Genomic DNA, 13973 nt, shown 5'->3' with positions numbered 1-13973 from the left:
TATTCAAAGCATGTGATCAATCTTTTATGTCTTTGCACTGCTGCATTGCATATCAGCCTCTCCACAGATGAAATTCCACAAACACTCAAAAACTAATTCCATAAGGGTTGAAGGGTTCATTGAATTGTTCAGAAGATAACACATTTAGAGTGGATATCAACATTCACCTGCGCTAATGCATTCAGAACATTTGGATTTTTCTGCAATCACATTTTATACTATTTTTAGCAGCTAATTTAAAAAATGTAAAAAAAAAGTAAATATTTCTTAAAAAAAAAAATATGGTTTATTTTTCAACGTAATTATTCTACAAAGATTAAGAATGAATAAGGATTGATTATTAAGACTGCCTATCTATCTGTTAATTATACTCATAGAATACTGTGTGTGTGAGATCCTTTGGGAAATTACAAAGAGAGATTAGTCTTTAATCCATGAAACAGTTTATATTAAAGGAAATAGATGACAATGATTGTTATTGGTTCCTCTGAGTAAATAAAATTGAAGTGGCCAACTAACTTAAATTCAGGTGAAGATGGAATTGGATTTGTAAAAACTGCTAAAAGCTTTATCAAAGTCAGAGCTAGTCTTTCTATTCTCGCTTTTAATTAAATAAATAATACAGAAAAAAAAGACAGTCAATAGACTACTACCTACCTAGTCCTTATATCTCTGCAGGCATAGAGGATTTTTTGTGTTTAAGTCCCACGGTCCTCCCCACTTAAAGGGGTTGTAAACCCTCAGGGATTTCACCTTAATGCATTCTATGCATAACTTTTTTTTTTGTTTTGGATGGAGTGCAGAGGGATTAGAGTGCCTGTCAGTTTGTATTGTTGTCCGTGTCCCTATTAGGGAGATTCACCCTCTCTATTTGTCCTGTTTACCATTATCATTGAAAGTGAAAGTAAAAGAAAATCCCAATTTTTGCATTGTCCCCAGAAAAGTAATAGGGGGGGAAAATCTTCCAATAGGGACACTAGTTCTGGTGACCTGGGGTCCCTAAGGAATTCCCTTAATTTGCAGAGATTTCCTCTCACTTTCTGACAGGAAGTGAAGGGAAATTGCCACAATGGGACTGACAGGAGTTATAACCCTCCCGTAATCCATCCAAAAAGAAAAAAAAAAAGTTTTGCCTATAGTTCTACTCTAATACCACTTTAAAGTTCAAATGTGTAAGAATAGGTTTTAATACTTTTCAGCTTTAAATTGTTAAAGTAATCCTGTCGCAAGAGTAACAAATTAAATGGCATGAGCCATGTAAAAGAAAAGGTTTAACACTTACTATTTAAAGTGGTTGTAAACCCTAGCAAGAAAAAAAAAACCTGCAAGACAAAGGCGCTCATTATGCATAAGCATAATATGCATATGCATAGCATAGCATATTAGCATATAGCATATTAGCTCATTATGTATTACTTGCCTTAGATCGAAGCCCCCACAGTGGTCCTCGTTCGGCCAGCGACATCGCTCCCCGAGTTACTACCGGGTATCATGGGCTCCATAGCCACGATTACGTCACTCTCGCGCATGTGCGCCGGAGCCTCCGGTAACGACACAGTCTAACTGAAACAACGACACATACAAGCCATTGCTTCAGTTTTCTTCAGTGTGCATGTGCCGATGACGTCATGCAAATACAGGGGATATCTCCTAAACCGTTCAGGTTTAGGAGATATCCAGGGTAGCTACAGGTAAGCCTTATTATAGGCTTACCTGAAGCAAAAAGTGTGTTGGCCTGGTTCAAACCTATGCTTTTTTTAGTGCATTTTCAGTTTTGCAGAAACACACTACAGACCATTTAGTGGTTTCCTATGGATGTAGTTCACATCTGTGCATTTAATGGAAAGGGCCAGGGACTTTGGTTTTTGGTTTCATAGACCTCAATGGACTCATCACTCAATCAAGTATTGAACTTTTTTTTTTTTTTTTTATATGGCTCATGACATTTAATTTGTCACTCTAGTGTCAGGGTTACTTTAACAATTTAAAGCTGAAAAGGATTAAACATCTTTCACAGAGTGCATGGCACATTATTGCTTTACTTTAGTGAGCTTCAAATATCCAAAAATGCCAATTTCACATCCATAAAATACAGTCAGGTCCATAAATATTGGGACATCAACACAATTCTAATCTATTTGGCTCTATACACCACCACAATGGATTTGAAATGAAATGAACAAGATGTGCTTTAACTGCAGATTTTCAGGTTTAATTTGAGGGTATTTACATCCAAATCAGGTGAACGGTGTAGGAATTACAACAGTTTGTATATGTGCCTCCCTCTTTTTAAGGGACCAAAAGTATTGGGATAGATTAACAATCATCCATCAAACTTTCACTTTTGTAAAACTTGGTTGCAAAACCTTTGCAGTCAATTACAGCCTGAAGTCTGGAATGCATAGACATCACCAGATGCTGGGTTTCATCCCTGCTGATGCTCTGCCAGGCCTCTACAGTTCCTACTTGTTCTTGGGGCATTTTCCCTTCAGTTTTGTCTTCAGCAAGTGAAATGCATGCTCAATTGGATTCAGGTCAGGTGATTGACTTGGCCATTGCATAACATTCCACTTCTTTCCCTTAAAGCGGGAGTCCGGCGACCAATCTTTTTTTTTTTTTTTTCAGGTCATTGAGACACTTTGCTAACCCCAAAAATAATACTCACAGTTTGGGTGTAATATTTCCACCTCTGTTTTCGTACTGAAGAATAACTTAAAAAATGTGATGCTGGCTGTTTCCATCTTGCTTGTGGGCATGTGAAGCCCACAAGCATTGATTTACTGGATGCGGTGAATGCTGTTCATTCACAGCTTGTTCACACGCATGAGCATTGTTTCCGCACTGAATCTTGGGAAGCCTGATACTAAGCTCCCAGGAGAAAGTACAATATAAAGGTAATTACAGAGATAAAAAAAAAAATTGTGCGGCATTTGAACATCTATGCAATTAACTGAAGGGGGTAAGATTAAGTTAAAAATTTGAGTGGAACCCGGCTTTAAAAAACTCTTTGGTTACTTTCGCAGTATGCTTCGGGTCATTGTCCATCTGCGCTGTGAAGCGCCGTCCAATGAGTTCTGAGGCATTTTGCTGAATATGAGCAGAAATAAATGCCCAAAACACTTCAGAATTCATCCTGCTGCTTTTGTCAGCAGTCACATCAACAATAAATACAAGAGAACCAGTTCCATTGGCAGCCATACATGCCCACGCCATGACACTACCACCACCATGCTTCACTGATGAGGTGTTATGCTTTGGATCATGAGCAGTTCCTTTCCTTCTCCATACTCTTCTCTTCCCATCACTCTGGTACAAATTGATCTTGGTCTCATCTGTCCATAGGATGTTGTTCCAGAACTGTGAAGGCTTTTTTAGATGTTGTTTGGCAAAATCTTATCTGGCCTTTCTGTTTTTGAGGCTCACCAATGGTTTACATCTTGTAGTGAACCCTCTGTATTCACTCTGGTGAAGTCTTCTCTTGATTGTTGACTTTGACACACATAAACCTACCTCCTGGAGAGTGTTCTTGATCTGGCCAACTGTTGTGAAGGGTATTTTCTTCACCAGCGAAATAATTCTTCAGTCATCCACCACAGTTGTTTTCCGTGGTCTTCTGGGTCTTTTGGTGTTGCTGAGTTCACCGGTGCATTCTTTCTTTTTAAGGATGTTCCAAACAGTTGATTTTGCCACACTTAATGTTTTTGCTATCTCTCTGATGGATTTGTTTTGTTTTTTTAGCCTAATGATGGCTTGCTTCACTGATAGTGACAGCTCTTTGGATCTCATATTGAGAGTTGACAGCAACAGATTCCAAATGAAAATAGCACACTTGAAATGAACTCTGGACCTTTTATCTGCTCCTTGTAAATGGGATAATGAGGGAATAACACACACCTGGCCATGGAACAGCTGAGCAGCCAATTGTCCCATTACTTTTAGTCCCTTAACACTAGGGGTGAGCCGAACACCCCCCTGTTCGGTTCGCACCAGAACATGCAAACAGGAAAAAAGTTCATTCGAACACGCGAACACCGTTAAATTCTATGGGACACGAACATGAATAATCAAAAGTGCTAATTTTAAAGGCTTATATGCAAGTTATTGTCATAAAAAGTGTTTGGGGACCTGGGTCCTGCCCCAGGGGACATGGATCAATGCAAAAAAATGTTTTAAAAAACGGCCGTTTTTTTCGGGAGCAGTGATTTTAATAATGCTTAAAGTCAAACAATAAAAGTGTAATATCCATTTAAGTTTCGTAGCTGGGGGGTGTCTATAGTATGCCTGTAAAGGGGTGCATGTTTCCCGTGTTTAGAACAGTCTGACAGCAAAATGACATTTCAAAGAAAAAAGGTCATTTAAAACTACTCGCGGCTATTGCATTGTCGGTCCGACAATACACATAAAAGTTCATTGATAAAAACGGCATGGGAATTCCCCACAGGGGAACCCCGAACCAAAATTAAAAAACAAAAAGACGTGGGGGTCCCCCTAAATTCTGTACCAGGCCCTTCAGGTCTGGTATGGTTATTAAGGGGAACCCCGGCCAAAATTTAAAAAAAAAAATGACGTGGGGGTCCCCCTAAATTCCATACCAGACCCTCCAGGTCTGGTATGGATTTTTAGGGGAACCCCGCGCCAAAATTAAAAAAAAAAACGACGTGGGGTCCCCCCAAAAATCCATACCAGTCCCTTATCCGAGCACACAACCTGGCAGGCCGCAGGAAAAGAGGGGGGGACGAGAGAGCGCCCCCCTCCTGAACCGTACCAGGCCACATGCCCTCAACATTGGGAGGGTGCTTTGGGGTAGCCCCCAAAACACCTTGTCCCCATGTTGATGAGGACAAGGGCCTTATCCCCACAACCCTGGCCGGTGGTTGTGGGGGTCTGCGGGCGGGGGACTTATCGGAATCTGGAAGCTCCCTTTAACAAGGGGACCCCCAGATCCCGCCCCCCCTGTGTGAAATGGTAAGGGGGTACCATTTCACTAAAAAACTGTCAAAAATGTTAAAAATGACAAGAGACAGTTTTTGACAATTCCTTTATTTAAATGCTTCTTCTTTCTTCTATCTTCCTTCATCTTCTTCTTCTTCTTCTGGTTCTTCTGGCTCTTCTGGTTCTTCCTCCGGTGTTCTCATCCAGCATCTCCTCCGCGGCGTCTTCTATCTTCTTCTCCTCGGGCCGCTCCGCACCCATGGCATGGGGGGAGGCTCCCGCTCTTCTCTTCATCTTCTTCTCTTCTTCATTTTCTTCACTTCTTCTCTTCTTCTCTTCTTCATCTTCTTCTCCGGGCCGCTCCGCATCCATGCTGGCATGGAGGGAGGCTCCCGCTGTGTGATGCGTCTCCTCTTCTGACGGTTCTTAAATAATGGGGGGGGCCACCCGGTGACCCCGCCCCCTCTGACGCACGGTAACTTGATAGGACTTCCCTGTGACGTCACGGGGAATGCCACAGGGAAGTCCCGTCATGTCTGTGCGTCAGAGGGGGGCGGGGTCACCGGGTTGCCCCGCCCCCCGTTATTTAAGAACCGTCAGAAGAGCAGACGCGTCACACAGCGGGAGCCTCCCTCCATGCCAGCATGGATGCGGCGCGGCCCGGAGAAGAAGATGAAGAAGAGAAGAAGATGAAGTGAAGAGCGGGAGCCTCCCCTCATGCCATGGGTGCGGAGCGGCCCGAGGAGAAGAAGATAGAAGACGCCGCGGAGGAGATGCTGGATGAGAACACCGGAGGAAGAACCAGAAGAGCCAGAAGAACCAGAAGAAGAAGAAGATGAAGGAAGATAGAAGAAAGAAGAAAGAAGAAGCATTTAACTAAAGGAATTGTCAAAAACTGTCTCTTGTCATTTTTAACATTTTTGACAGTTTTTTAGTGAAATGGTAGGGGTACCCCCTTACCATTTCACACGGGGGGGCGGGATCCCTTTGTCCCCTTGTTAAAGGGGGCTTCCAGATTCCAATAAGCCCCCCGCCCGCAGACCCCCACAACCACCGGCCAGGGTTGTGGGGATGAGGCCCTTGTCCTCATCAACATGGGGACAAGGTGTTTTGGGAGGCTACCCCAAAGCACCCTCCCAATATTGAGGGCATGTGGCCTGGTACGGTTCAGAAGGGGGGCCGCTCTCTCATCCCCCCCTCTTTTCCTGCGGCCTGCCAGGTTGCGTGCTCGGATAAGGGTCTGGTATGGATTTTTGGGGGGACCCCACGCCGTTTTTTTTTTAAATTTTGGCACGGGGTTCCCCTTAATATCCATACCAGACCTGAAGGGCCTGGTATGGAATTTAGGGGGACTCCCACGTCATTTTTTTTTTTAAATTTTGGTTCGGGGTTCCCCTATGGGGAATTCCCATGCCGTTTTTATCAATGAACTTTTATGTGTATTGTCGGACCGGCAACGCAATAGCCGTGAGTAGTTTTAAATGACTTTTTTTCTTTGAAATGTCATTTTACTGTCAGACTGTTCTAAACATGGGAAACATGCGCCCCTTTACAGGCATACTATAGACACCCCCCAGCTACGAAATTTAAAGGGATATTACACTTTTATTGTTTGACTTTAAGCATTATTAAAATCACTGCTGCCGAAAAAACGTCCGTTTTTAAAACTTTTTTTTGCATTGATACATGTCCCCTGGGGCAGGACCCAGGTCCCCAAACACTTTTTATGACAATAACTTGCATATAAGCCTTTAAAATTAGCACTTTTGATTTCTCCCATAGACTTTTAAAGGGTGTTCTGTGGCATTCGAATTTGCCGCAAACACCCCAAATGCCCCAAACACTGGCAAACTTGTGAACAGCCAATGTTCGAGTCGAACATGAGTTCGACTCAAACTCGCAGCTCATCCCTACTTAACACTTGATTTGGATGTAAATACCCTCAAATTAAAGCTGAAAGTCTGCAGTTAAAGTACATCTCTTATTTATGGACCTGACTGTATTTTTTTGTGATCTGAACATATACAGCAAAGTAAAAGTCTGAAAAATATTCATCCATTTTAGTGCACTCACTCCTTTATCTTTAGAATATGCTTTAGTTCTATTAAATTATTTTTGTTAAAACTGTATTATTCTTTATTTGTACAAATATGCATGGAAAAACATTTTAATAAAATCAATATACTGATTAAACGAAACTTTTACTGATCATGCCTAATCAATCATTCTACATTTGAAGCATGGTAACAGAAATATCTCCAGTTAGAATACAATAGACAATATTAATTAGGCAGTCTTAAACCTAATGTATTTCTTGGAAAACTAATTTCCACTTCGTCAGCAGTATATGTAGTGTCAAGGCTATAGAAAACAATAACAGAAAATTCTTTACATACAGTAATGTGACCACATAGATCATATAGATCAGTTTTTATAAAAGGAATTGCAATAACATATTGCCATCCTACCAAGAAGATGTAAACACTCTGCAGCCCACAGGGGGATTTTTAGACAGACCAGCAAATCTCCAATTGCAGCAAACAGACCACCAGGTCCACAGAGGACAGAAATTAGCACAGTGGTCAAAACTGGATGGTAAGGAGATAGATACAGTATGTGGGCATTTTATATTATAATAAAGACTTATAGGTCCATAGTTAGTGCAACCAAGAAGTTTCATCTCATGGCCAGAGTCAGCATAATAGGTAATATAATTCGATGTAGACATAAAAAGGAAAAAAACTAACATTATATAATTATTATATTATGCCACACTAGATGATACATCTCACCGTCTTACATCATACCATAATAAATAGAAAGGCATGTGGAGAAAAGGGCACTCTGGATAACAAGGAGACTTTAACAAACAGAGCAGCACTTCAGAAGTGGGAAGTACACTCTGTAGGAAAAACAAAGCAGAGAAGAAGGCGCTTCTAAGTGCAGTAATAAAACACTTTAATGACAGGGAAGGGTTAAAAACCCTTACAAGATGGACGTAAAAAACAGGCATATCAATGAATCCCTAACATCCAATGGGATGCCTCCTAAGATAAAAGACAGCTGCAGGTGGGAGACACTGTGTCTCTGATCCAAGATGGAGAGCTGTGCTGTCAGGGCCAGCATGGAATACAGGCAACCGGAAGTGACGTCAGGGTGGGTGGCACATGTTTTGGAGCATGCCCAGTCGCTCCTTCTTCAAACCAATCATGCTCTGAAACATGTCCCACCCATTCTGACGTCACTTCCGGTTGCCTGTATTTCATACTCCCAGGAGACACCCCGCTGGACGTTATGAATTCATTAATATAACTGTTTTTCACTCCTATCTTGTAAGTTTTTTTAACCCTTCCTTGTCATTAAAGTGTTTTATTACTGCACTTAGAAGCGCTTTCTTCTCTTGTTTCTAATAAATAGAAAGGGAACTAGTAAAGCACAGTGTAACAGTTAACTGCTTATTCCATACTGCCAAGAAGATTAGAGGTGAGAAGAAAGTAGCACGTGTACTCTAGATTAATAACTGAGAGCATTTTAGATCACCCCACTGGACTACTGAATATAACAAAGCATATATAAAGGCAAGAAGTGAGACACTAAATAAGAATAATTATATTTTTTATGTGGCTCTTCATCTATTATTTTTATCTATAGTTGGTATAGATGTGGTGTTCCTTGTAAGGTCTGTAGAAAATATGTGTTGCCAAATCCTAAACCTGTGTTCACAACTTCACATGGATGCCTTCTTAGGCTTTCCATCTCTATCAAATACTCCATCATATCTGGGAGGTACCATGAATCAGAACGGTACTTTTTTAGATGTTTGTAGCTGCACTAAGCTTCAGAAAGGGGTCCTGAAGCCCTACCTTGTGTTCATAATTAAGGCAATCCTTATAACTTTTTAAATTATTATTGCAGAATCAGTTGGTCTTTAGGGAGTATCCTTTCAGCACTGTCACACTTTGAATGACAATTGCATGTTACACTGTACTAAAATGAAATTTTTATCATTTTTTTACACAAATGGAGCTTTCTTTTGGTGGTATTTAATCACCACTTGAGTTTTTATTTTTTTCTAAACAAACAAAAAAAGACAGAAACTTTTGAAAAAAAAAAAAAAACATGTTTCATAGTTTGTTATAAAATTTTGCAAACGGGTAATTTTTCTCCTTCATTGATATTCGCTGATGAGGCTGCACTGATGAGTACTGATGGGCACCACTGATAAGGCGACACTGATAGGCACAGATAAGGTGACACTGATAGGCACTGATAAGATGGCACTGATGGGCACTGTTAAAAAGGCAGTGATGAGCCCTGATGGGTGGCACTAATGAGTGGCACTGATGGGTGACACTGATAGGCGGCACTGATGGGCACTGGTAGGTGGTACTGATGGGCAATGGTAGGTGGTATTGATAGGCAGCACTGGTGATGACGCACTGATTGGTTATTTATAGGTGGCACTGTGGGAACTGATAGGTGACTCTGTGGGCACTGATGGGTGGTACTGTGGGCACTAGTAGATGGCGCTGGTGGGCACTGGTAGGTGGAGCTGGTGGGCACTGGTAGGTGACGCTGGTGGGCACAGAAGCCTCTGCAGAGGCTCTCCACGATCGGGACCGATGTCCCTCTCACAGCCGCCGGTGATCAGCTTTTTTTTTCTCCTCACGCTGCCAGCGTGAGTAGAAATATAGTCGATTACCAGCTCTGTATACATCACATGATCAGCTGTCATTGGCTGACAGCTGATCACGTGGTAAGGGGTCGGGATCGACTCCTTACTCCAATCTGTGATCAGCCTAGTCTCATAGACTCACTGATCACAGAGCATGCCGTGCGCGTCCTGCAGGGGATGCGCAGGCCGCTCGAGCACGAGAGGATGTCCATGGACGCCCTCCCGGGAAATTAAGCCCACGCTGAAGCCATCTTTCAGGCTATAGCGCAGACGGGAAGTGGTTAAAGCAGAAGTTTAGTCAGTAAAAATAGAGTAATATGACAGAGGTTCCAACCCTTCACTACTCTATCCAAACCTAATAAAAAAAATGTGTCTTCAGTTAAGCTTTAAATCAAAGGAATATTTATTTTATTTCTTCCTCCCACAAACTTCCTCCTTGCCATCTGACTGGTGAAACCAGATCACTCCTCTTTGTCAATGATGCAGCTACCCCCTTTTTGAGGCCATCACATATAATGTAAGGCCAATGCTCAGATTAGGGACATAGAGGACAGCAACAGCTGTTAAGGGGAGCATGAATAAGGTAGCAGGGTTTCCAACTTCTCACAACTTTTTTTTACTGACAGAACATAGAAAATTTACAGACAGAACACATTTTTTTACTGACAAGTTGAAAAAAATACAGAACTCCTATTAGAAATGAAAACAATTGATATTTAAACTGTATAAACACAATATGTAAAAACTGACAATACCCATAACAGGTAATTGTCTTGGTTTAAATTTAAATAGTCAATACAGCATGACAAATTATCAGCCACCCTGCTGGGATACAGTTGAAAAACAAGTGCTGCTGTGCATGCCAAAGAGAGCAATGGACATCTTCCTGATCACCTACCTCTAAATGAACATAGCAACTGTTTGGGTGAGCACACATTTTCATGGCCTCAATACTTGACACTTGACAAACATCACGCATCAAACCTGCCCATTAAGCTCAATGGGGCTGAGCAACAACCACAAGCCAAATGCTTGACTTGCGGTTGTGACACAGTATTTGTCAAAATGGCAGTGTGCATTATATACAGAATGCAGGGTTCAGGTGTGCACTACATATACAGTGCAGGGCTCAGGGGTGCATTGCATACAAAGTGGAGAGTACAGGTGTGCCCCTATTTCCATCAAATCACCACCTTCCTCAGTACAGTGCTCTACTTCCACCACCAAATTCCCTTCCTTGACAGTACCTAAAAGAAAACTGCATCTACAGAAGAGCAGGATAGGTTACTCAAAAGGAGAGTGTAATGTAACTGTGGGGCCATGGGCACAGGCTTCAGAAGCTGTTGCCACCGGGCAAGCACTGGGTTCCAACCAATTTATACATGGAGGCGGCAGGTGGAGCACAGTTGAGATCACTCTGAAGGCAGAACAAGAGGAGCAGAATTGGCAAATGCAGACCGCCTGCTCCTTCTGCTGCCGCCTCCTGCCCATTTCCATTTAAAAATAATCCCAACTGGCTCCAAACTCTGACTGGATATGTGGCTGCTGGTTCTGCATCAAGCTGTCAAGGGGTTCTTTCTTTCACTTGCCGAGCCAACACTAACCTGCCTGAAAAAAAGGACTTATTTTTACTGACATAAAATTTCTCTAATGGACATTTACTGAGAGCTGTAAAAATCACAGATTTTTACAAACTGTCAGTAAATTTACTGATGTTTGCCAACCCTGTAAGGTAGTTGTTCCTCTACTTTAAACCTCCACTAGACTAAACACTCATTTAAACTTGCTATCATCCAGGCAGACTTAAAGTAGAAGTAAACTTCCATCGCTAACTTTTACCTATAGGTAAGCCTATAATAAGGCTTACCTATAGGTAGTGTAACCATCTCCTAAATGGAAACTGTTTAGAAGATATTGACTGAACACACAGCCGGTGACATCACTGGCACATGCACTCTGAAGGAATGGTCACCTGTGCCATTCCTTCAGAGCCCTGTGCCATAAACGGCGGCTCCCGCGCGCATGTGCGGGAGTGAAGACATCACTGTTCTGGCCAGTCACAGAGCTGAAGTCGGCAAACCCGGAAGCAAGATGGGTGAAGATGGGAACGCCTGCAACTCTAACATCTCGGCACTGGAAGAGCTTTGTTTTAAAGTAAGTTTAACATAATGTGCTAGTATGCCATATAATATAATACAGGATTTATATAGCGCCAACAGTTTACGCAGAGCTTTACAACATAAAAGGGAGACAATACAGTTATAATACAATAAAATACAAGAGGATTAAGAGGGCCCTGCTCAGAAGAGCTTACAATCTAATAGGATTGGGCAGGTGGTACAAAAGGTTGTAACTGTGGGGAATGAGCTGATGGAAGTGGTAAAAGATTAGTTAGAGACGTAATAGGCTTTCCTGAAGAGATGAGTTTTCAGGGATCGCCTGAAGGTAGCAAGAGTAGGGGATAGCCGGACCGGTGGAGGTAGCGAGTTCCAGAGGATGAGAGAGGCTCTGGAGAAATCCTGGAGATGAGCATGGGAGGAGGAGACGAGAGAGCTTGAGAGTAGGAGGTCTTGAGAAGGGCAGAGAGGACGATTTGGGTGATATTTGGAGACAAGGTTGGTGATGTAGCTCAGGGCAGAGTTATGAATGGCTTTGTATGTTGTGGTTAGTATTTTGAACTTAATTCGCTGGGTGATTGGGAGCTAGTGTAGGGATTGGAGGAGAGGGTTGGCAGACACTGAGCAGTTGGTAAGGTGGATAAGTCTGGAAGCAGCATTCATGATAGACTGAAGAGGGGATAGCCTATGGAGAGGCAGGCCAATGAGAAGGGAGTTGCAATAGTCAAGGCGAGAGATAACAAGGGAGTGAATGAGGAGCTTGGTGGTTTCATTTGTTAAAAAGGTGCAAGTGAGATGTTACGGAGGTGAATTCTACAAACGTTTGACAAAGATTGGACTTGGCGCTGAAATGACAAGTCAGACTCTAGGATTACACCTAGTACCCTGGCATGAGGGGAGGGATTGATAGTTTCATTGTTGATTTTGAGTGAGGTGAGGAGTAGACAGATACAGTCAGGTCCATAAATATTGGAACATCAACACAATTCTAATCTTTTTGGCTCTATACACCACCACAATGTATTTGAAATGAAACAAACAAGATGTGCTTTAACTGCAGACTTTCTGCTTTAATTTGAGGGTATTTACATCCAAATCAGGTGAATAGTGTAGGAGTTACAACAGTTTGTATATGTGCCTCCCACTTTTTAAGGGACCAAAAGTAATGGGACAATTGGCTTTTCAGCTGTTCCATGGCCAGGTGTGTGTTATTCCCTCATTATCCCATTTACAAGGAACAGATAAAAGGTCCATAGTTCATTTCAAGTGTGCTGTTTGCATTTGGAATCTGTTGCTGTCAACTCTCAATATGAGATCCAAAGAGCTGTCACTATCAGTGAAGCAAGCCATCATTAGGCTGAAAAAACAAAACAAACCCATTAGACAGATAGCAAAAACATTAAGTGTGGCAAAATCAACTGTTTGGAACATCCTTAAAAAGAAAGAACGCACCGGTGAACTCAGCAACACCAGAAGGCCACGGAAAACAACTGTGGTGGATGACCGAAGAATTCTTTCCCTGGTGAAGAAAACACCCTTCACAACAGTTGACCAGATCAAGAACACTCTCCAGGAGGTAGGTGTATGTGTGTCAAAGTCAACAATCGAGAGAAGACTTCACCAGAGTGAATACAGAGGGTTCACCACAAGATGTAAACCATTGGTGAGCCTCAAAAACAGGAAGGCCAGATAAGATTTTGCCAAACAACATCTAAAAAAACCTTCACAGTTCTGGAGCAACATCCTATAGACAGATGAGACCAAGATCAATTTGTACCAGAGTGATGGGAAGAGAAGAGTATGGAGAAGGAATGGAACTGCTCATGATCCAAAGCATACCACCTCATCAGCGAAACATGGTGGTGGTAGTGTTATGGCGTGGGCATGTATGGCTGCCAATGGAACTGGTTCTCTTGTATTTATTGATGATGTGACTGCTGACAAAAGCAGCAGGATGAATTCTGAAGTGTTTCGGGCAATATTTTCTGCTCATATTCAGCAAAATGCTTCAGAACTCATTGGACAGCGCTTCACAGTGCAGATGGACAATGACCCGAAGCATACTGCGAAAGCAACCAAAGAGTTTTTTAAGGGAAAGAAGTGGAATGTTATGCAATGGCCAAGTCAATCACCTGACCTGAATCCATGCATTTCACTTGCTGAAGACAAAACTGAAGGGAAAATGCCCCAAGAACAAGTAGGTACTGAAGACAGTTGCAGTAGAGGCCTGGCAGAGCATCAGCGTCTGG

The 13973-nt window shown here is 42.2% G+C and overlaps 1 protein-coding gene across 1 annotated transcript in view; it reads left to right on the top strand.

The window, feature by feature from the left end:
- Positions 1-13973, top strand: part of GABRB1 (gamma-aminobutyric acid type A receptor subunit beta1) — a 1024548-nt gene that overhangs the window by 209107 nt on the left and 801468 nt on the right. The gene's annotated exons all lie outside the window — the stretch shown is intronic.

Source organism: Aquarana catesbeiana, linkage group LG01, assembly GCF_042186555.1.
Source record: "Aquarana catesbeiana isolate 2022-GZ linkage group LG01, ASM4218655v1, whole genome shotgun sequence".
In the NCBI taxonomy this organism is placed as follows: domain Eukaryota; kingdom Metazoa; phylum Chordata; class Amphibia; order Anura; family Ranidae; genus Aquarana; species Aquarana catesbeiana.
This window is presented reverse-complemented; position numbering and strand designations above follow the sequence as displayed.